The following is a 20,909-nucleotide window of genomic DNA, read 5'->3' as shown; positions in this document are numbered from 1 at the left end:
TTCTTTTTAAGAACAATATTAGAATGACAAGGCACAAATCTGAACAATTCTCAGGAGAATCAAGTACTTTTTCTATCAAATAAGTTAAATCCTCTGAATTTATCTTGAAATTTTAAACAAGCCAAGCCCTTGTCTTTCAAAGGTACTGCAACAACATGCTGTCACTCTATTTACTAGGGTGCATTTATTTTAATTTCTTTACAAAACAATCCTACCTGCAGCTCTCAAATTTTAGGAGTTACAGACCGGTCGATGCTGTTGGTCACTGCAGCTCTTCCATACCTTCTATGTGGGATGGGCTCCACCGGAACCAGTGCTCAAGTTTTTCCCACTCCAGACAGCCAGAATTTGGGGGGGGGGGGGGGGGGGGGGGAGAGGAAAGGAGAGAGGAGAGGGAGGGAGAGGGGAGAGAGAGAAAGAAGAAAAAGGAAAAGAGAACACTCTGCAAATGTTGATATGACTGAAGCATTGAAGAGTCCAATTAGACAATGAGATTGCAGGGTCCCCTCAAAAAGGGTACACTGCAGCCCCTGGGGCACAGCGTCATCATGCGTACTGCTCTACACAAATTCAGAGAAGTCAGCCATCGGTTTGAAAGCACAAACTGATGGGAGTAACAGTTTATAGGTTACAGAAGGGTATTTTATTGTTAACGGACTGTACCAAGTTAAGATTTAAGAGGGGGAGAGACAACATGTAGCCAAGGAATGCTATGATACTTTTTTTTTCCTCTGACCCAAGCCACTGCAATTACTCTGATGTGAATTTTTGATGACTTCCGACATCTTGCATGGTTAATAATTGCTTCAGCTGTCATGTTTGGTTAATGTGGAAAATGCATTTGCTGCATTGTGATGCAGTGCTGTGGCCACAGATTGTAACACCAGTTGTGAAGCTGGTCCCTTAACTGAGCAGCAGGAATTTGCACATGCCATGATGCTAAAATAAATGGTAGTTAAAAGATTTTATACAGCAGCAGACAGATTCTGCCATTTTAGCCTACAGAATGTGTAGATCCAACATACACAAGCATCTCATATCGCTGTGCCCTCGTCAACTGTACCGTCCTTCAAACAGAACAGTAAATTCACCATCTTAAATGTTTGGCCTCTCAGTAGTTAAAAGATTTCAATACTGTTTAAATAACTATTCAGATTAATTATAGCTTTGAACAGAACTGAGGCTATTTGCATTTCAGGAATATACAGCCAATGAAACTGTCAGTGACACAGGAAAATGCAGACCTTTTATTAACATATGCTCGGCTCAACTGTCACTTCTTTGTACAACATTTAGGGAAAAATATATGATGTGTAAGTAATGAATATTCCCATTCTACCGTGATGGTTTTTAAAAGAGCTCCTCAGACAGGGATTTTTTTTTCCTCCATGTTTTAATGTATAACCTGAAAATGAAAGACTACATTAAAATACCAACATACGCTTTTCATTGTCACTAAAAGAAACTCAGTGCAGCAAACAACTGTGCAATTGAAGGAAAGCTTGTGAAAAAGCAAAGATCAAACCACACGAAGAACCAGGCATCAGATGATTAAGCTCAGGCCAGTCAGGTAGTGAACTGTCATTATGGTGCAGATTGAAGAAAGAAAAAAAAAAAATACTGCGAGAAAGACCCTTCCATCTTCAAAAACAAAAAGCACAAACCCCACAATTGCAATCTGTTGGTTGCAAAACCAACACGTATACTGCAGAACCAGAATGGCACATGGTATTTGCCAATTCTGTCATATATTTTTATACAAGTATTAACTTGGCTACTTAGCATCTAGAATTTGGCTACTTAAGCTTCTTATTCATCTACAATCATCATTTTGGTATTTAAAGAAGCAGAACAAAGTTTTGTTGCTTTAAAAGAAAAACAATTAAAATAATTAACTTATATCTCTTATACCAGAACTTTAGCCAATTAAATGCTCAGAGTTGAAATGTTGCAGACATTTCTGCCTTTATTAAAAAATAAATAAATAAACAACCGAAAAAGAATGTAAAACACAGGAACACACGGGTATCTGAACAGTGCATAACAAGGAAAGAACTTCTGCTACTAACATAAAAATCAACTCATGATTTCCTTTGTTTTATTCACTGTGATAGCACCAAATGCATAATTTGGAGGTGCATGTGTTAACAAGCACTGTAAAGCGGAGGAGCATTCTAGTTTTGTTTCTTCCCCTAACTTAAAATTAACTGCACCAACAGTGCTATTAGGTGCCATAGCAGATGTCAGAGTAGTTCCAGTTAACATTCAACAACTCAAGCTTTTTGTTGTTGTTGTTCCAGACCCAATACAAGGTACCATTAGCAGTTCGGAAACTGCAGGAACGTGTGTTGGGGGTAGCTCTGAAATTAACCAGGCTCAGCTTATGCTCCAATTACTGAACAAAAGACAATCCTGGGGGACCTCTCTCTGAACCAGTGCAAGAAGCAAACTCTTTTGTTTCTGATCAAATAAATACCTCACTGGACCTGAGGTCGGTATGCAATAGGAGTCTCTGCCTGGGAATGGAAGGGGCAAGGAAGAAAAAAAAAAAAGAACCCCCAAATCCCCGTGTGGTTAAGTCAAACCATTTCAGTGATGGTTAAATCCTATTCCCGAGGGAGACATCTGAATCTGAAGTTCACTACAGGCGAATGAGAAAACCCCCCTTCCATTACTAAAATTTAAAAAACAAAACAAAAAAGACCCCACCTCATTTGAGTCCCTATTAAGACATTTTTCTCCAACAGTACGGACAACAAATAAATTAAGAGGGTATTTCTTTATGCTAGGATCAATTGTAAACCAGCTCAGACTCTGTCTTCCTCCAATCTATGAGTATGCCAAGGAAACCAGATGCAGAATATTCTAACTACAAAGGACCCTGGAGCAGAGGGTATAGAGAAGTGTTAACTAACCTGCCTCAGACTCCAGGTGCCTGAATATGTACGTGGAGGTCATTAAAAAGAATACTGAAAAGAAGCCACCTTACAAAGGAGGTACTTCTCCACTTGTTTTATCACTAGCTGAACATAAAGTGATCAATTCCTAAATGTTTATTTGGTAGTCCATTATTTTTGTTTTGGTTTTATATAGACCTAAGCACCAAAAGCTAGACGAAAAAAGGATAGGTTACTAGGGGACCTAGCAGTTATTAACATAAGGGATAAAAATGGGCTTGCTTATACAAATGGAAATAATGTCCGATCTTTTTATCAAAGGGATCGACACCACATTTCAAAATCCTCTGTGCACTGCACCATTCTTAACAACAGCTAGTTGTACATCAGATACACACTATATAAAAAAATCTAGACACCCAAAAGTACAAAGACAGATGGAGCTTACCACCCAAAGTGGATTAAGGTCTCTGTATTTGAAAGATATCTTAATTTCAGGTGAGGGCCTGAATTCCTAAATAGTATTCTATGCAAAATCCAACAAAGCATGCCTTTACATAGTTCCTTAGAATTCACTGTAATGAGAATCTTCAATAGAAAAGCTTCAAATTTGTTATTTCTATTTCCATCTCTCTACAGATTCTACCAATCAGTCCATAAAAGAACTTCTCAGCGAAGTACACATACAGGAGGAGAAAGATGTTTCCTAAAAAAGTAGGACACTTTATCCAACTTAAGGTATCCAGATTCCAAAGACCCTCTGACCCTTCAGGTAGTAGTTAACTGGTTTGAAAGATTTCTAAATAGGGGAAAAAAGGGGTGGGGGGAGGCTAGTTCCAATTTCCTTAGGCCCACACTTGAAACACATCAAAGATGAGACATTTTTGAAGGTGTGGCATTAGTACTCCTTTTTTCCTACCTATTATCATTAATAAATAAGATTATAGAACAGAAAAGGGAAGCCATTGAAATTCTGTGGTTTAAGTAGAATTATAATCATAATCACCAGGTGAAATTATCATGTTCAAGTGAACAACTATAAAGCTCTAACGTACCCTGCATATTGCAGGGCTTTATCCAGAAATCAAAATCTGACAGATCCCTGGTGAGCTCTGTTCTACCTTCTGCCAGGTTCACAGGGCTGCTGGGAAGATAAAGTAATATCACTGGTGGGTAAGTGCTTTTAAGAGTTAAGAATGAGAGGCCATGTGAGGCTGGGCAATTACTGGGCCCTACCCCCTAGCCTTCTGAGGCATAGCTGGACCCCACTTCCCCTCCCCGCCATCCCCAACCTCCTCCTGGCTCCTTTCTCCTCGCTGAGACCTTGTTCCCTTGCCCCATGGCATACAATTCCCCTCCCATACATTCATTTTTACTGCCACAATTCTTACCTCTGGACCAGTGGCTCTGGAAAATTCTGTCTGGAGCTATTTCCTGAACAGTGCTTTTTATCCCATCTCTAAATGTTTCAGGGGCATTTCCATGGGATGTCTTGCCAGAACATCAAAAACTGAAATGAAATCTCAACTCTCAATCCAGTTAATCTTCCTAACTTCTCTGCCTCGACCAATAACACCAACCCTTCTCCTTGTTACAAACTTCAAGTTATTTCTGAACATCCTTCTTAAGCCCATCAGGCACCAAGTGTGGCAGATGTTTTATTCCAAGCATCTCTCACACATCTTTTCCCCTTCTCACCAACCAACCTGGTCCTGGTGTCATCACCATGGCTGGGTTATTACAAATGTCTCTGAACAAGACCTCAGCAGGTATCCCTTCTACTGGCCAAGCCAACCTAGATGTGTTTCCACAGCCCCCTCCCTTTCTCCTTGACATTTACCTGCTCCAAAACTTTTGACAGCATGTACTGCCTACACTGCATTGCTTGGCAGTCACTCCTTCCACATCTGATACCCCCTCCCTGACAGGTTTCATTTCTTAGCACATAACTTCTGTTCTCACCTCCCTGACTTTGGTCAGGCTATTATTCTCATATCCTCTTTCACTTCCTGCAAGCTAAGCTTTCAAAGGCCCATTCAAATCCTCTCTGTTCTAGGTGGTCTTCCCCAACTACCCCAGAATTCACTCATCATTACCCATTCCTCTCCTGTGAAGTCCCATGTCATCAAGAACCTCATATCATTCCCACTCAATTCTGCCTGTCATTTTACACCCTCTTGGACAGTTTGATCCTATTATAGCAATGTTAGTCAGTCTTGACTCTCCAGGTGGAAGACAATGAACTTATGAATTTATGTTTATTCTAATTATCACCAGTGCCTACCACAGTGTTGTCCTTACTGGGCACTCAACAAAAACACTTCATTGATTTTTATCAGTGTTCACTAGACCCCATGCAGGTAGACACAGGCAACGACTTCAAGGGGAGCTAACTATTATTTTTGCATGTTTGTTCTTTCAAATCTCTTTAGCTCCCTGAGATCACTGCAGCCTTAGGTAGTAAGACAGATGCTGAGGTGGTTCTTGGCCAATGTGCAGAGGCACCAAACTCTTCTCTATGACTAAGCATCATTACCAACAGTATTCAATTCCCAAAGTCGGCTTCCTTCTCAGTTGCATCCAGTGCCAAGGAGGTTCAGGGAAGATGAGATGGTCCTGGCCCAAAGTCAGTGGCGTGGCATTCACAGCTGATCTGTCCTGACAAATCAGCTGAGAATGAAAAAGCAATCTGCTAATTTTATCAATGACATTTCACCTTGAGTACTGTTTTAAGTGAGGGCCGCTAGATTTAGGCAGTCAAAAATCAGCTGATTTCTGCATGTCATTATTTAGCAGTAAAACAAATTGAAGTTCCTTCCCTGTTGCTCATATGCAAACTTGTCTGCCCAAGGGTCAAGAAAAAACAGAAAAGAAAGCTCCCTCTGCATTGAGGAGCTGATGAGTTTCTGCTGCCCCAGAGCAGAGTTCTGCCTCTGGTATGTCTATAAACCAAAAAGGGTGGGAACAGGGTTTAGAAGTAGGCCAAAACTTAACACACCAGGGTGAACTAATTTCGGAAGTAAGATTTCCACTTTAAACACTTTCTCAGGAAGCAGTTCCCCAGTAAATGCAGTTACTAATGGGAATAGGCTAAAATGGGAGGAGGAAGCATCTCCCCTCAAATATTCCTCCAGGGCAATTCACCGCAGTCCCAGATTTCAGAAACTCAGAATGAGGAGAGCTCTGTCAGTCTGTGTCTGTCTGTCTGTCTGTCTGTCTCTCTCTCTCTCTCTCTCACACACACAATATATATATCACAGTATCTATCAGGCCTCAGTATTTAGATAAAGGGAACAAGTGATTTGGCAAGAACTTGCAGACTATATGAAGAAGTTCTACCTCAATTAAAAAATACATGAAAAAAAAAAAGACAAAAAAAAAGAAATAATAAAGTATATGAAGACTCGGAGTCACAGCCATGAAATTTCAGGGATAATTCATTTCCCCTGTGGCACAGATTAAGAAAATAAGGGACGGAGAGGGGCGCCTGGGTGGCTCAGACGTTAAGTGCCTTCGGTTCAGGTCATCATCCCAGGGTCCTGGGATCCAGCCCCGCATCGGGCTCCCTGCTCCACGGGAAGCCTGCTTCTCCTTCTCCCACTCCCCCTGCTTGTGTTCCTGCTCTTGCTATCTCTCTCTGTGTGTCAAATAAAAAAATAAAATCTTAAAAAAAAAAAAAAAAGAGGGGCGCCTGGGTGGCTCAGTTGGTTAAGCGACTGCCTTCGGCTCAGGTCATGATCCTGGAGTCCCTGGATCGAGTCCCGCATCGGGCTCCCTGCTCTCGGCGGGGAGTCTGCTTCTCCCTCTGACCCTCCCCCCTCTCATATGCTCTCTCTCTCTCTCATTCTGTCTCAAATAAATAAAATCTTTAAAAAAAAAAAAGAAAGAAAGAAAATAAGGGACGGAGAAACTCAAATTCTGGCCAAGGTTACAGAGTGACCTGGTCTAAGTCCTGGGTTTAGGTTCTGGGTTTCATGCTACAGAACTCTTTGCACAGCACTATGAGACACCATCCCAAGAAAAACTGCTCAAGTATGTATTTGAGTCCCAGATTCCATGGAATCTTAAGTTACCAAATGGGGATAATGGTGGATACAAAAGAAGGGCATCTAGCTTACTAGTTCTTATTACCAACGTACTTTACACAACAGATGTATTTCTTACCAGGTTGATTGTAAATAGAATTCTGTTAAACAAATTCTATTTTAAATTCAGTAGGGAGGCTGTTATTTGAAGGAATACTAAAACTAAACATCACCCCAAGATTTCTCTTATAAATGCAGATATTCAGAGTTTGGATTTGCTTACTGAAGCAAGGTTCATCATATTATTACTGTTATTTTAGAAAAGAGACACTAATTTAACTTTCATGTAATTTTTTTCCTGCACACATTTTCTATTTCTACTATTAATTGGAAAACACTAATAAGATGGAAAGTGATTAAAAAAAAAAGACTTCTCAATAGAAAGAAAAGGATTACTAAAATTATCCAATCCTCAACAACTTAAACAGGAAAAAACTGTATTTATTCCATTACCTGGTCAGATTTTCAAATTCACTGCCATGCAAAATAGAGTTCCCGACATTTTTCTATGAAGGAAAATTGTAGGCAGGATTCTATTTTCTCATTAATCCTTATTATAAAGTTCAATATGGCATTCCTCAAAGCAAGAAATAAATTTTGGCATTAAGACCTAATAAAATTAGGGCGCCTGGGTGGCTCAGTCGTTAAGCGTCTGCCTTCGGCTCAGGTCATGGTCCCAGTGTCCTGGGGCGGCGTCCCACTCCCCCTGCTTGTGTTCCCTCTCTCGCTATGTCTCTCTCTGTCAAATAAATAAAATCTAAAAAAAAAAAAAAAGACCTAATAAAATTATACTCAAGGATGCAAGCCTTAAGAAAATTATAAAAGAAAATAACCAGAATAAAAATTGTACGAGAATAGCAACAAAATAAATGTGAAACAGAAAACACGGCAATGCCACACAGGATGCTGGCCATGCAAGAGGGGCCGGGAGAGGTAAGAGGAGGCCTTGCCTTCCACCCCACACCACTTCAGGTCAGGACAGACAACCAAGGCAAGCCAGACAGTGCCTTATAAGACACCCGGTCAGGTTTTCATCTCTGTACTTCTTACCTCTACAATAGGAACGCAAGGATTTGCAATTCTAAAACAGTTTTATGAAAATTAGGCTGATTTTAAAATCTGCTTTTCCCACACCCTTCTCTCCACCAGCCTTCCAGCAGTGACACGGGTGGAAATCATTTTAAAAACAATGGTCCGGTTTTATTAACATGCTTCTTACCACTAAGTCCTCCAGCAAACTACTGAGGTGACTAAACCATTTCCAGTTCTACTACTTTGCCATCTCGCATCCTTAAGTTGATATTGGGGTATTCCAAGTAGCCAAATCCCCTCAGGTAAACCTAAAAACACTAAAAATCTACTAAAGATGGCGACCCTATTATATCCACTTAGGGGGCTTAACAAAGCATCATGCACAGGGGTAAGTGCTCAACGTATATTTATTGAACAACCTATAAATTGTTGAGGGCTGCTATTCAGAAGCTCTGGAAATGTCTACATAAGAGTGCAGACTATCACCACCCTTCTAACTGTGGTGTTTTTTTGGCAAATTTACACCTAGAATGAAATCAGAAGTGTTCCTGTGAAGCTAGCTACCTATATAGTATTCAAACTTAATCCAATTAAGTTCTATTTAAGCCTTACTAATGAAATGAGTATGATGAAATATGGGTAAAATACCTCCTTAAGGCTACTTACATATGATTTCTAAAAGGAAGAGGTAATGAAGTCTAGTGGAAAGCATACTGATGTTGGAGTGAGAAGAAGTCGGTTCTAGGTAGCCCTACACAAGTCACTCACTTCACGTCTCAGTTTCCCCATCTATAAAATGGGGAACTGCCACAAGACCTACCTGAAGTAAGAACACTATGTGTATCTTCAGCTGCCTATAAAACAGAATTACTCTTCAAAACAAAGAGAAGCCATTTCAAATGATTTCTAAGACACAGGCTTTGCACATTTTAATACATTTTTCAAATATGCAGACTGATTTAGACATTTCCAAGGAAATAGTTATTCTGCCTCTCTGCTTTCTCTCATGGCATCTGTTGTTACTAGCAGAGAAGGAAAAGTAAAATCTAATGTCATTAACAGTAGACCCAAGAGTCCCAGCACTCACTCAATGCGGGAGGAGGGCACACAGTGAAGCAAATGAAAAGGTAAACAAAATGAGGATGAGAGGAGCTGAAGAGAAAGGCAGAGAAAATCAGGTTAATGAATAAAAACAGCAAGTCCATCTTTCATCTCTCCTGGCTCCTACTGATGGCAGACGGTGTATTTAATCTGCTGAGAGACCAGATTTAAGGCCTCCCTTTGGCATAGTCCATCCATGAATTATTAACGTTTGCAGAAGCAACAGCACATCCGCTCACAGCGATCAGAGAGGATAATGATGATTAACCAAGATGGGATTATTAATCCCTCCACTTCCCTTTCCTGTCTCCCTCTCTCCTTCATTCCCCTCTGGGCTCTGACTGCTTTTTAGGCAGTGTATTTTGAGCTACCGCCTCAGTATCAGAGTCGATACCTCCATAGTGAAAGAGTAATCAATGACCAATTATAAGTCGTAAGTTTTTAATATATACAAGTTTCTCAGATATATTTTATTGACCACTGTGTCCTTGATGAAGCAAAGATACAAACGAGGGTGGTTACAAATTCTTTATGGACTCAAACACTCAAAAGATAAACACACTGCTTTGCAGCCTCAAAGTTCAGGGTTGGTACACAGGTGGATGAAATTTAAAAGTTGGCAGAGATGGCTAGAAAAGCAAGATTTACCTAAACTAGGCTTCTGTCATCACTTAATCCAGTTGATCTCAAACTGGAGGGCTTGTGAAACAGATTCTGGGCCTCACCTCCAGAGATTAGGATTAAGTAGATCTGGGGTGAGGCCTGAGAACCTGCATTTCTAGTAAGTTTTTGGTGATGCTCATGCTGCTAGTCTGAGCACCACACTTTAGAATAACCAGCAAAGAGCTTCTTTCTGTTTGTCAAAGGCATTCAGTGCATGAGAGGAATGGAGAAGGAAATTAAAACCAACCTGAGGCAGACAACTAATACAAAAACAGAGATGAGATTTGCAGTTCCTTTCCCTTCCTATCTCCCAGGGAAAAACCTAGATGCCTGAAGGGCTCTGCAATATGTCTCCTGCTCCAAAATAAACCCCGTTCCATAACACTCCTCCTCCCCAACCAAAAAATGAGCTAGTAGGATGAATAGTTAACAAGTGGTAAAGAACACATATGAAACTGGGGCTAGATTAATTTATAACTTAATTCCTAAAACATGAGAAACAAAATCAAATATTCCCCGTTCTTTGGTCATTTTCTTCCCCATCACTCCCTCTTCTTAGGATTTGGCTTTAATGTATAATCAATCCTCAAAAAGAATGAATAAGTCGTAACACCCTTACCCAAAACCTTAGTTTGCTATGTACAGAAAATTCTTACACACCCTCAATATCAAGCTGAGTCAGGCACCAAAAAAAATGAAAGCAGAATATTACCAGAAGCTATTAGGAAAGGGCCCAATATAAGGAAACACACTTCAGGGCACCCATTAGAAGAGTAAAACATAAGCAGGTTAAATAGATGGATAAAACTAAATACCACATCTTTGGGGTTTGCAAATGCAATTGAAAACACAAGTAATGAGAGCACATGAGGAAGAGGCAGCCAACAAGGCCAGGCTCGCGCAGAATCCATCTTTCCAGCCAACCCAGCTCAACCACACACCTAGCCTAGGTTCACTCTACACTGCAAGACAGTTGCGGAGTTGCATGCTGTGAGGCTGCAGAACCATTCTAAAAGCCATGATTTCACAGCTAAGAGATGCTTGGAAAAAAGGAGGTACACTCCCCCATTAGCAATGGCTGCCTCTGATGGGACAGCCAGTTTAAAGGGGTCGGGGGAAGGACAGAGGGAGGGATGCAAAGGACAGAAGGAAAGTGAGAACGAAAGGAAGACAGGAGAAAAGATAAAAAGAACAGACAAAAGGAATGGAAGGGAGGGCAGCCTAAAGGAAGGAAGGAAACCGGGAGAGAAGGAATAGAAAGCAAAAACTGGAAAAACAAAAGAGAAAACCTCCCGCCCTAATCTGCTCTAAACCCTCATAGTCTAGTCCACCTAAAGTTCCAAATAGGACATGTGCTCTGGTTTGCCACTTCACATTTGCTTGCCACCAATGACCTACTCGGACAGCATAAACCAGGCTGACTGGCTCTATCCAGTGAGCCAAGTCTCTAGAGACCGAGCCCCTTCACATAAAGGGCATCTGGAAACTATTCAGGGGCAGCAACAAACATCAGTATCATTTTTGTTCCAAAGCGTACTCGGATGGGAAAAGTGAGGTTTGCCACCACTCAGTTTATGGTATTACTCTTCTAAGTAGCATTTTCATCCCTACAACTGATTTAGTTAACCAGCAAAGCTTTCACATGGAAGGGAATAAATGGAAATGTCACAGGTAAGAGGTCTGACAGGAAAGAAGGGACCAAAACATCAAGAAATGACCAGTGACAAAAGAACTAGCTTAGTGTCTTTGCAAAAAAACAAAATATAATAATAATAATAATAATCTGGAATTTACCTAACCAGTCACCCCCTGATGCCTTCCTCAGCAAGGCATGATAATAACGATACAGGGCAAGGAATTAAGAAGTATCTGGGTTCAAGTTCCACATTTTGATAGTAAGTCATCTCTCCATCTTGGTTTCAGTATGTTTCCCATCATCTAAAAAGATGATGCCAACACCCATTCAACCGATTCCATCTCAAGGAATAAGACAGTGATGGGCAAAGCCCACTGCAAGTATCACACAAATGGAAGAAGTATTGTGGTGTGCCGCTCAAAATCCACATAATATTTCTGGCCTATTATTTCCCCCTGTATCTTCCAAATTAGGACCAAGTCACAGATAACCGTTCATTCAAATGGTTGGAGGGAAGCAGCAAAATGACATAATAATTACTCATGAAACCGTCATGTCTCAGATCCCTTTTCACACATTAGGAAGCTTTTCCATTACAGAATAAAGGAAAAGACTATACATCGTTTCATAAGAATTAACCAATTCTGAACTATGAGGGTCATTTTAATACCGATCTCTAACACATGCTTCATGGACTAGTTCCTCACCTCCCCGTTAAATCTATTTTCCTTGTCACTCCAAACAGATGTTCTATAGCCTCAAGTACCTAGTCCAAACAATTTAACACTTCCAAAATGGTGGCTGTTCTGACAACTTTGAGGGGCAATATGGCAGTCAAGACAGCATACTTGGGGGCCACTTTCCAAGTTCTCTGAATTAAGCTTCTCTTACTTTTGTAATAAGGGGGAAAAGTGAATTTTCTCTCCCAAAGCCATTCAGTTCCCAACCACACTCTCAAAATCCCAAATTTAATGTTTCCTTGTCATCTAACTCCCTCAGCCCCCACCCTCTCTTCCAGTCAAGAGGTGTCCAGGTTGATGAGAGACGATGGACTCTGAAAAACAAACTGAGAGTTCTAGAGGGGAGGGGGTGGGAGGATGGGTTAGCCTGGTGATGGATATTAAAGAGGGCACGTTCTGCATGGAGCACTGGGTGTTATGCACAAACAATGAATCATGGAACACTACATCAAAAACTAATGATGCGGGCGCCTGGGTGGCTCAGTTGGTTGAGCGACTGCCTTCGGCTCAGGTCATGATCCTGGAGTCCCAGGATCGAGTCCCGCATCGGGCTCCCTGCTCAGCGGGGGGTCTGCTTCTCCCTCTGACCCTCCCCCCTCTCATGCTCTATCTCATTTCTCTCTCAAATAAATAAATAAAATCTTTAAAAAAAAAAAAACAAACTAATGATGCAATGTATGGTGATTAACATAACAATAAAAATTTTTTTTAAAAAAAGAGGTGTCCAGGTTGTAAAAGAAGAGGGGAAAAATCTTTTGGAGACAGTGATTACTTCTCCTCTAACCACTCTGAGCCCAGCTCCCTCTGTAAGCAGAACACTTTACCGGCCCCTTGGCTAGATTCTAGTTCCAACTTCATGCTAGGAGAGTGGCACAGGGCACAAGCTGAGGGCCACTTACATGGGAGTGCCTAACTATGGCCTACTCTGGAACACCATCATGCCTTTTCAGTTCCCTGCTTGGTCTTCTCTTCAAGATTCTGTTACGTTAGTCTGCATTTATTTGTAAGAGCCAGTGAGTCCGAACTGTACCAATCTGCGTGACTCCAGGTCACCTCACTTCTATGTTGTCTCCTAGAACTGAATGAGTAATTTTGCTGTAGAGAAATCCTTTCCTGTATTCTGGAGCACACACAAAGTCGAGGGCCTTGTCTGTGTCTATAAAAACCAAACACACATAATACCCTTAGACAGCCAAATCATATTATAAGATGCAAGATTTCAACATTCTGGCACACTGCCAGAGCTTAATGGCCAGTCAGACGCTAAGTAAGGAAATGGGTCTGCATTAAACCTACAAATAAGTCAACAATCAATAGTTCAGGATTACAGTAAAAAACTTGATGTGCCCTTTAAATTGCTTCTAGCATCATTCTTCTAACTCAAGCTCAGCTTCAGAAGCAAAACAAAACAAAGATGATCAAGCAAGAAGCTGAACACAACCTATTTTCACAAGAACAAAGACTTGGCATTTCAAAACTAAAAGCTGCTCCAAGATTTCACAGAAACCCTTTACAGTATACCTGTAGGGCAGCAAACCTGAGAAATAATAGGCTGAGCTTTAGACAGTAAATTAAACTGACAGCTCAGCAAGCACAAAACTATGGCAAAAAAGCAAGCACCTGGAGATAAACAGATAAAGGGTGTTTGGCCTTCCCGCAAAACTCATCTCCCCCACCCCTCCCAAACCCAGCAGGGCTTTGTATAAAGGTTTAGAAAGCATGTTCCAGCTTTCTCCCACAGTGAACATTATTTCACTACTAAGTGTATGTAAATAAGAGCAATGCCCACCACATCCATTCACTGTGGGCTTTCTACTCTTTATTTTGCTCTAAATGAGCAATCAATGAGCAATATTTCTATTGAAACACTTTCACTACCTTCCTCTTTCAAATAGATCTTGAAAATTCACTTCTTTACTAAACAGTCTTGATGTACAATGAAATTCAAAACCCAGGGGACGAAGGGCACAGTATTGAACTCAAACCAACATAAGGGAGTTCAAATCTGGCATATCTAGCCTCTGTAGGCCTTAGGTTTCCCATCAGTGAAATACGGTTAACAATAGTACCCACTTCAAATGGTTACTGGAAACCCAGAAGTGTTTAGTACAGTGTCTGGACGCAATAAATGTTCAGTAAACCTCTCTCTGCCTCCTTGATTTTAGCTGTAGTGAAACAGAAGACAGGAACTCAAACTTTAGTGCCACTATTCACTGCACCAGCAGGGATACTTAAACTAAACAAAAAGGGAGATAGGGAAGGAGGGAAAAAGAGGAAAGGGGGGGGGGGAGGAAGGAAGAAAACACAACTATTTAAACTAGTTTACTCAAAGTGTGGTTGAAGGAGTACCAGACCCCAAGTAGTTGGTGTCCAGTCTGCAGCAGGTAAGTATAAAAACGGAGAATAAGCATTTAGAAACTTTCAGACCAAGCTGATGGAGTAATTTTGTCTACTGAATTTAATTTGAAAAACTAAGGCTTGCATTTTGCGTGTCTTTTATTTCTTTTTTTCCCCCTAGTAATTCATTTTTGCTCTATTTTCCTATGAGTATCTCTCAGCTGGAGATGAACGGGGTCGGGGGACTTGTTTGGGAGGCCCTGATTCAGTAAGCACCTTCTCAATGAAGAACACCCACCACCATACTCATTCAACATGAAGACCTCTGCGGCAGTTTGGGACCTCACCACAGAACCAAGTGCTACTGTGAATGCCTATAAATCTTCAAGGATCCACAAGGCAGGGCACGTGGGTGGCTCAGTCAGTTAAGCTTCTCTCTCTTTTTTTAAGATTATTTATTTATTTGAGAGAGAGAGAGAAAGCACAATCAAGGGGAGCGGCAGCAGAGGGAGAGGGAGAAGTAGGCTCCCCACTGAGCAGGGATCCCTATGTGGGGCTCAATCCCAGGACCCTGGGATCATGACCTGAGCTGAAAGCAGATGCTGAACCAACTGAGCCACCCAGGAGCCCCAAGCCTCCGACTCTTGATCTCAGCTCAAGTCTTGATCCCAGGGTCCTGAGTTCAAGCCCCATGTTGGGCTCCACACTGGGCGTGGAGCCTACTTAAAAAAAAAAAAAATCCACCGGGTCCTGAGCTGATCCTTCTGAGACAGACTGATAAGTACTTTGGATAAGAGAGAACCTAGTAACAGAGAAAGTAGTCGCAGATAGTATCACACCAGAGTATTTTGGTACCTCAAACAAATCAAGCATATCATAACCTTCCATGGCCATTTCTACCTGTCCTTAAGATAGCAACAGCATTTAAAAATAGACAGTTTTTTCTTTTTGAAAGAAAAGGGAGAGGCAGAGAAAACTCTTCCTCATATCCTACTGCTCATGCCATTCAAAGAAATAAAGCAAATCAGGCAGTAATAATAAAAATAGGCCAGTAAATCCACACTCCCACTTACATTCTGCTGACCTAATCCTCCCCTTTGTTTTACAAATGAAAAGAATGACTCTGTCAGTTCTGGTTGTAAATATGTTCTATAAGACAAGGCTTCTTTCCATACAAGTCTCCTAAGCTGTGTCAGCCCAGTCCTGCTCAGCAGACCTGCTGTGTTGCTTCGAGAGCGGTGGCTCTCAGAAAAGCAGGGGCAGGATTCAGCTGTGGCATCTCGGCCTTGCAGCCACTCCGCGGTGAGAAGCAAGGCCTCGCCCTTCTATCCTCCAAGATAATTAAAGTGGCGCATGCACGACTGCTGATTGTTAGTGTTGCAGACCCGGGTCTGTCAGAATTGAGGGCCTGAGCCTCAGCTCGGCTGCCAGCAACCTGAGCTGGAGGGACTCACTCAAACTCTCCATATCTCAAGTGCCCGATGAAAGCCAAGCATCTGGGAAATGGGGGAAAAGCCTAAAAAGAAAAGCAATACATACTAGTTCTGAGAGCTCTGCAGCAAAAGAAATTCTAATACAGATCTTGTCAGTAGAGGATATTACCCATCCTTTCTTCCAGCTTCTGTTCCTGCTCCCCAACCAACAAATAAAAAGAAGCAAAACTAGGAGTCTCCCCTGTCTGAGCCCCCTCTCACTTCCTTCCCAGAATGTGGATGCTTAGTGGAGACAGTGGGAACCTGGGCCCCAAAGTTTTGTATCCGAGGAGCCACACAGTGCCAACCCCCCAAAATGCTAAGAGCCACATCAGGCTACAGGCCTGGAAAGCTTTACGATCGAACATTCCAAAATGGAAGTAAGAGATCACAGGGTGCTGCGGCAAGCAGATCGAAGTGGTGCACAGGGTCAAGGGCTGCCACGTGAAAACAACAGACTGCTCTAGAGCAATGCATTCAATATTCGACGAGGTTTTAACCCCCATTTAAATTACATCTGCTCCAGTATCAAATAGTTCAGCAGATAAAAAGACATGCCCATTTCTGGTTCCTGAAGCCAAACAACTTAAAGATACTAGACTGCAGATGACAATATGTGCCCCCCACCTCCAGAGTGCTTGGGGCTTCGATAGATATCGGCAGGTTAAGAGACAGCTCATGAAGGAGGGAGAGCACAACTCAACCCCGTTCAAAGGCACCCGGGCCGGGCCGTATGTGAAGTGCTCTAGTAAATTGTTAGATAAATATTTTAGCCATCGGCTTCTCCCAAAACACTCTTATGGAACCATTCCAACTTCTTTCTTCTTTAGTTGGTAATTGATATTCCTTTGCTCACTACAGGATATAAGACACCTCCGAGAAGACAAAAAAGCCTGTCATTTCCTGCTTGTTCAGAATGCATTCAGCATCCATTTACTTGCTTGTTCTGAAAGCCCTGAATTCAGGAGTAAGTGTGAATGGATAAGTAAAAAGGCTGAAATCTTATATCCTTGGCTCACATAAAAGCAGTTTTTCACATTTTCCACAGACGATGTCTTTAACACCCATTTTTATTCCAAAGTCACCATTTTTAATTCCATTCACAGGATACTTTAACGTAATTGCATACTTTCTACTAGACCACAAAGTCTACCTTTTCCCTTATCACAGACAGGCAGAAAAATTAAATCATTTCAGTACTTACCCCAGCATTCAGTATCAGACTACCTAATTACAAACACAAAACAGGATGGTACATTAACCTGCCTCTGGGAAGACACTATTTTGTCTCTTTTACATGTTTACTGGTTTTCACCAGCTCTGAGATTTACACCGGGTCAGGGTTTAATGACAAGGAACAGCAAATATATTTGCTAAGCAGGGGTGATGTGGACACTGCAGTGTTCGCACAAGAGACAAAGCCTGGTACCTGACTGCCCTGAACAAGACAGGGCACAGTGAGATGTAGGTCTTTTTCACATGTCGTTCGGCCACTACAACCGAATGCTGGCCTAAAATGTACCTGGTGTTTGTTCCAGGAAAGTGCTTCTCTCTAACTAGCAGGCTTAGGATCCAGTGAGAATTAGGTTCATTATCTAGTGAACCCAAGAGCATTAACTACAGGTTGTTTAATTTAAGTCCAGGATAAGCTTCGAAAGAACAAGATTTAAACATCCATTAAAGTCTTCTAAAAACTCCAAAGAAAGGTTACTATGAACTTCCCACTGACTTTCTTAGGGGCAAGAGGAATATAAGCAAGGAGGTCAATAAACACAAATGCTTAACTAAAAACCTTCACACTGTTAGATTCTCTTATATTTTTATATGTGAAAACATTTCAAGAGCAAGATCTTATCCCTTCAGAGTCTCATCAATTCAGAATTTCTAATCATCCAATTTGGGCTAGATCACCACTGCAGAAAAGCCTGCTCAGGCATATTAAGAACAGAAACAACATGGGAGCTAGGTATGTTTTGCCCACTTAAAACACTTCTCAGGACTGTTATACAAATGATCAGCATGCAAACAGATGCAACTCTTGATGAATGAACCCCATCTCTTCTTCAGATTTACGAAAGCAGCTCTGGTAAGGCCTCGCCCCCGTATCCATGCTTAGTAGTTTCTAGAAACAAATGAAAATGACTACTCAAAAATAATCCTGGAGTTCAGATACTGTTCATCCATTCAGGCTGCACTTTCCTGCAGCAGATTTGAGCAAGGGAAAGCTTACTGCACTTCTCCCTCAATATTAATATTTTGCCAGTAATATTCCTGAAGAGCTGCTATTAGCACACTAATCATTCTAGGCAAGGCTGACCCTCTTTCCAACAAACAAACTGCCACAGGATTTCTGGAACCAGTTCCCCACTAACAACTTGCCAGTACTACAAACACACAATTAGCAAGCAACACAATCACTTTTCCGCTTAGCTGTTATATATAGCTGCATTTAAGCAGCAGTCTCTTAATTCTGAAGATATAAAATTAAAAGATAAACCATGAAAATAACAATTTAGGTGATAAGGGGTTGCACAAGCAGTGATTCATTTTAATACTTACGCCAAAGCTATTCAGTTCTTTCTGATTACTTAAAAGATAAGCTAAGAGTGGTCTGAGCATACTCTACATTTCCCAGGCTAAGGGCAGAAAAAGGAAGGAAATAATGAATATTTTATTATGGATACAGTGTGGTAAGCAAAACAAGTTTCTAACAAAGTGAATTATTACTGCATCATTATCTTGTATGTGATAAATCAGTTTCTCTGAATAATTTTTTTTATAGTTCTTTTATTCACTATTTATCTTTTGCTCTCTACTCATATAGGACAGGACAGGACAGATTTCCATCTGGAAATTTACAGATTATGAAGACCTTCATATAGGATCTTTCCTTTCTTTCCTTCCTTCTTTCTTTGGTAGAAGGGGCTGAAGAGATAAGAATCACTTATCTAAGATTTGAATGCGCTGCCAAGTTAATTCTAACATGAGCTAAATTTCTGTTTACTTTGTGGGGAAACATTTGGAAAGTTTTGTTTTTTCCTAAGCAGTAAAACCAACACACTGTATTTGGAGGCTGTGGGGAAAGAGATCTGAGAAGACCATGAAAGAGGCGGTGTGTGAGGAAAGCCTCACAGGGTTAGACTGAAATGAGGGCTTGGACATTTCACAGTCGCCACTCCAGGCTAAGGAAGGTGATAACCAAAGGCCTAATGTAAAAAAGAGTTAGGCGGGGCGCCTGGGTGGCTCAGTTGGTTAAGCGACTGCCTTCGGCTCGGGTCATGGTCCTGGAGTCCCGGGATCGAGTCCCGCATCGGGCTCCCTGCTCAGCAGGGAGTCTGCTTCTCCCTCTGACCCTCCTCCCTCTCATGCTCTCTGTATCTCATTCTCTCTATCTCAAATAAATAAATAAAAATCTTTAAAAAAAAAAAAAAAAAGAGTTAGGCAACCTGGTGGCTGAAGTATAAATATGTGCACACGTGCATGTGAACCCACACACACACACACACACACACAAAGATAGATCCTCCTACTGCAGGAAAGTATCACAATTTAGTCCCACCTATACATACTCCAAATACTAGGTATTTAATACTTTAGAAAAGCAGAGAGTTCCTATTTTAAAAATGTCTCTATAGAATAATCTCTTAAACATATTACAGAGTGTTAGCCTGTTTGGAAACAGTAACTACTATTTAGCTCGATAGGGGTCTCCCCACAGCCAGGAAAGAGAATGTTAAGGGTGAGGTCAGATACTTGGTTGAGGTCTGCAGTCACTGGAACAACTAGCAAGAGATGTCTTAGCCCAATACCCCACACAGCTGTGAAAGAGTGAGATCTGACGATGTTTCATTAATTACAGTTAATTTAGTCTGAAGATTTCTGGCACTATAAGTGTAGTGGGTTGACATGTGTCCCCCACCAAAAAGATATGTTGAAGTCCTAACTCCTAGTACCTGTGCATATGACCTTAATTTGGAAATTTGATCTTTGCAAATGTGATTAAGTTAAGGATCTCAATGTGAGATCATCCTGGATTTAGGGTGTGCCCTACACCCAATGACTGGAGTCTTTCTAAGAGAAAGGAGAGGGAGACTAAACACAGAGGAGATAAACCTTGTGGAGATGGAGGCAGAGATTAGAGCTAAGAAAGGGCTAGTGCCACCAAATGTTCGAAGAGGAAAGATTCTCCTCCTACAGCCTTCGGGGGGAGCATGGTGCTACCAACACCTTGATTTCAAAGTGCTATACTCCAGAACTCTGAGAGGATAAATTTCTAATGTTTTAGGCCACTGAGTTTGTGGAAACTTGTGGCAGCCCTAGGAATCTAATACAGGAAGTTTAGCAATAATATTATTATACTTTGGTCCAATGCCATTTGGAAATAATACGGCCTAATGCAGAGAAACTGCAGCTCCCATTTTTATGGCTAACTCAGGCAATTTCTGCACAGCCTTCTTGAAATATACATGTAATCTAGTGCGAAAGCCCATAATATAGCTGAACTGTGTAAATTTGCACTTTATTACTACGTGATACACATCCATGGTACATTAGGTCTGTTCAGATCATAGTAAAGATGTGCAATCTGCCCTTGGTATTTTTTTTTCTGAAGACAGAAGTGAGCAAGTGGACCTCTGTGAGAGGACTTGTGCTTGCAAGCATCACGAAGTCATTTAGAGCAGTACAATCATTTCGGTGCCATGCCCTGTTAATATTTGCTCTTTACCTCTATTACACAAATGTACAGGCCTTCTTTATGACCATTTCCAAAAAATAAAATCAATAAATATTTTTAAAAATTCTTCTAGCATCAGCCATACATATATCTGAGTAAATCTTTTTTAATGTTACCTTTGCTGGACACAGCCATCTTTCAAAAATGCATTCTCAATGCATGCCAACATCATCAATTATGACAAACAACAAAACAGTTAACAGTAGAAAAC

General features: G+C 41.2%; 1 protein-coding gene across 6 annotated transcripts in view; it reads right to left on the bottom strand.

The window, feature by feature from the left end:
• Positions 1–20,909, bottom strand: part of NUP93 (nucleoporin 93) — a 119,007-nt gene that overhangs the window by 53,815 nt on the left and 44,283 nt on the right. Inside the window, exon 1 of one of the 6 annotated variants that reach the window (XM_021705813.2) lies at positions 216–334. The exons of the other annotated variants lie outside the window; for them this stretch is intronic. The gene's annotated coding sequence lies outside the window, so the exon portion shown is untranslated. Of the gene's footprint in view, positions 1–215; positions 335–20,909 lie in introns of those variants that run through there. 6 annotated transcript variants of the gene reach the window in all.

The sequence above is a fragment of the Neomonachus schauinslandi genome, chromosome 16 (genome assembly GCF_002201575.2).
Source record: "Neomonachus schauinslandi chromosome 16, ASM220157v2, whole genome shotgun sequence".
Taxonomy (NCBI): Eukaryota; Metazoa; Chordata; class Mammalia; order Carnivora; family Phocidae; genus Neomonachus; species Neomonachus schauinslandi.
This window is presented reverse-complemented; position numbering and strand designations above follow the sequence as displayed.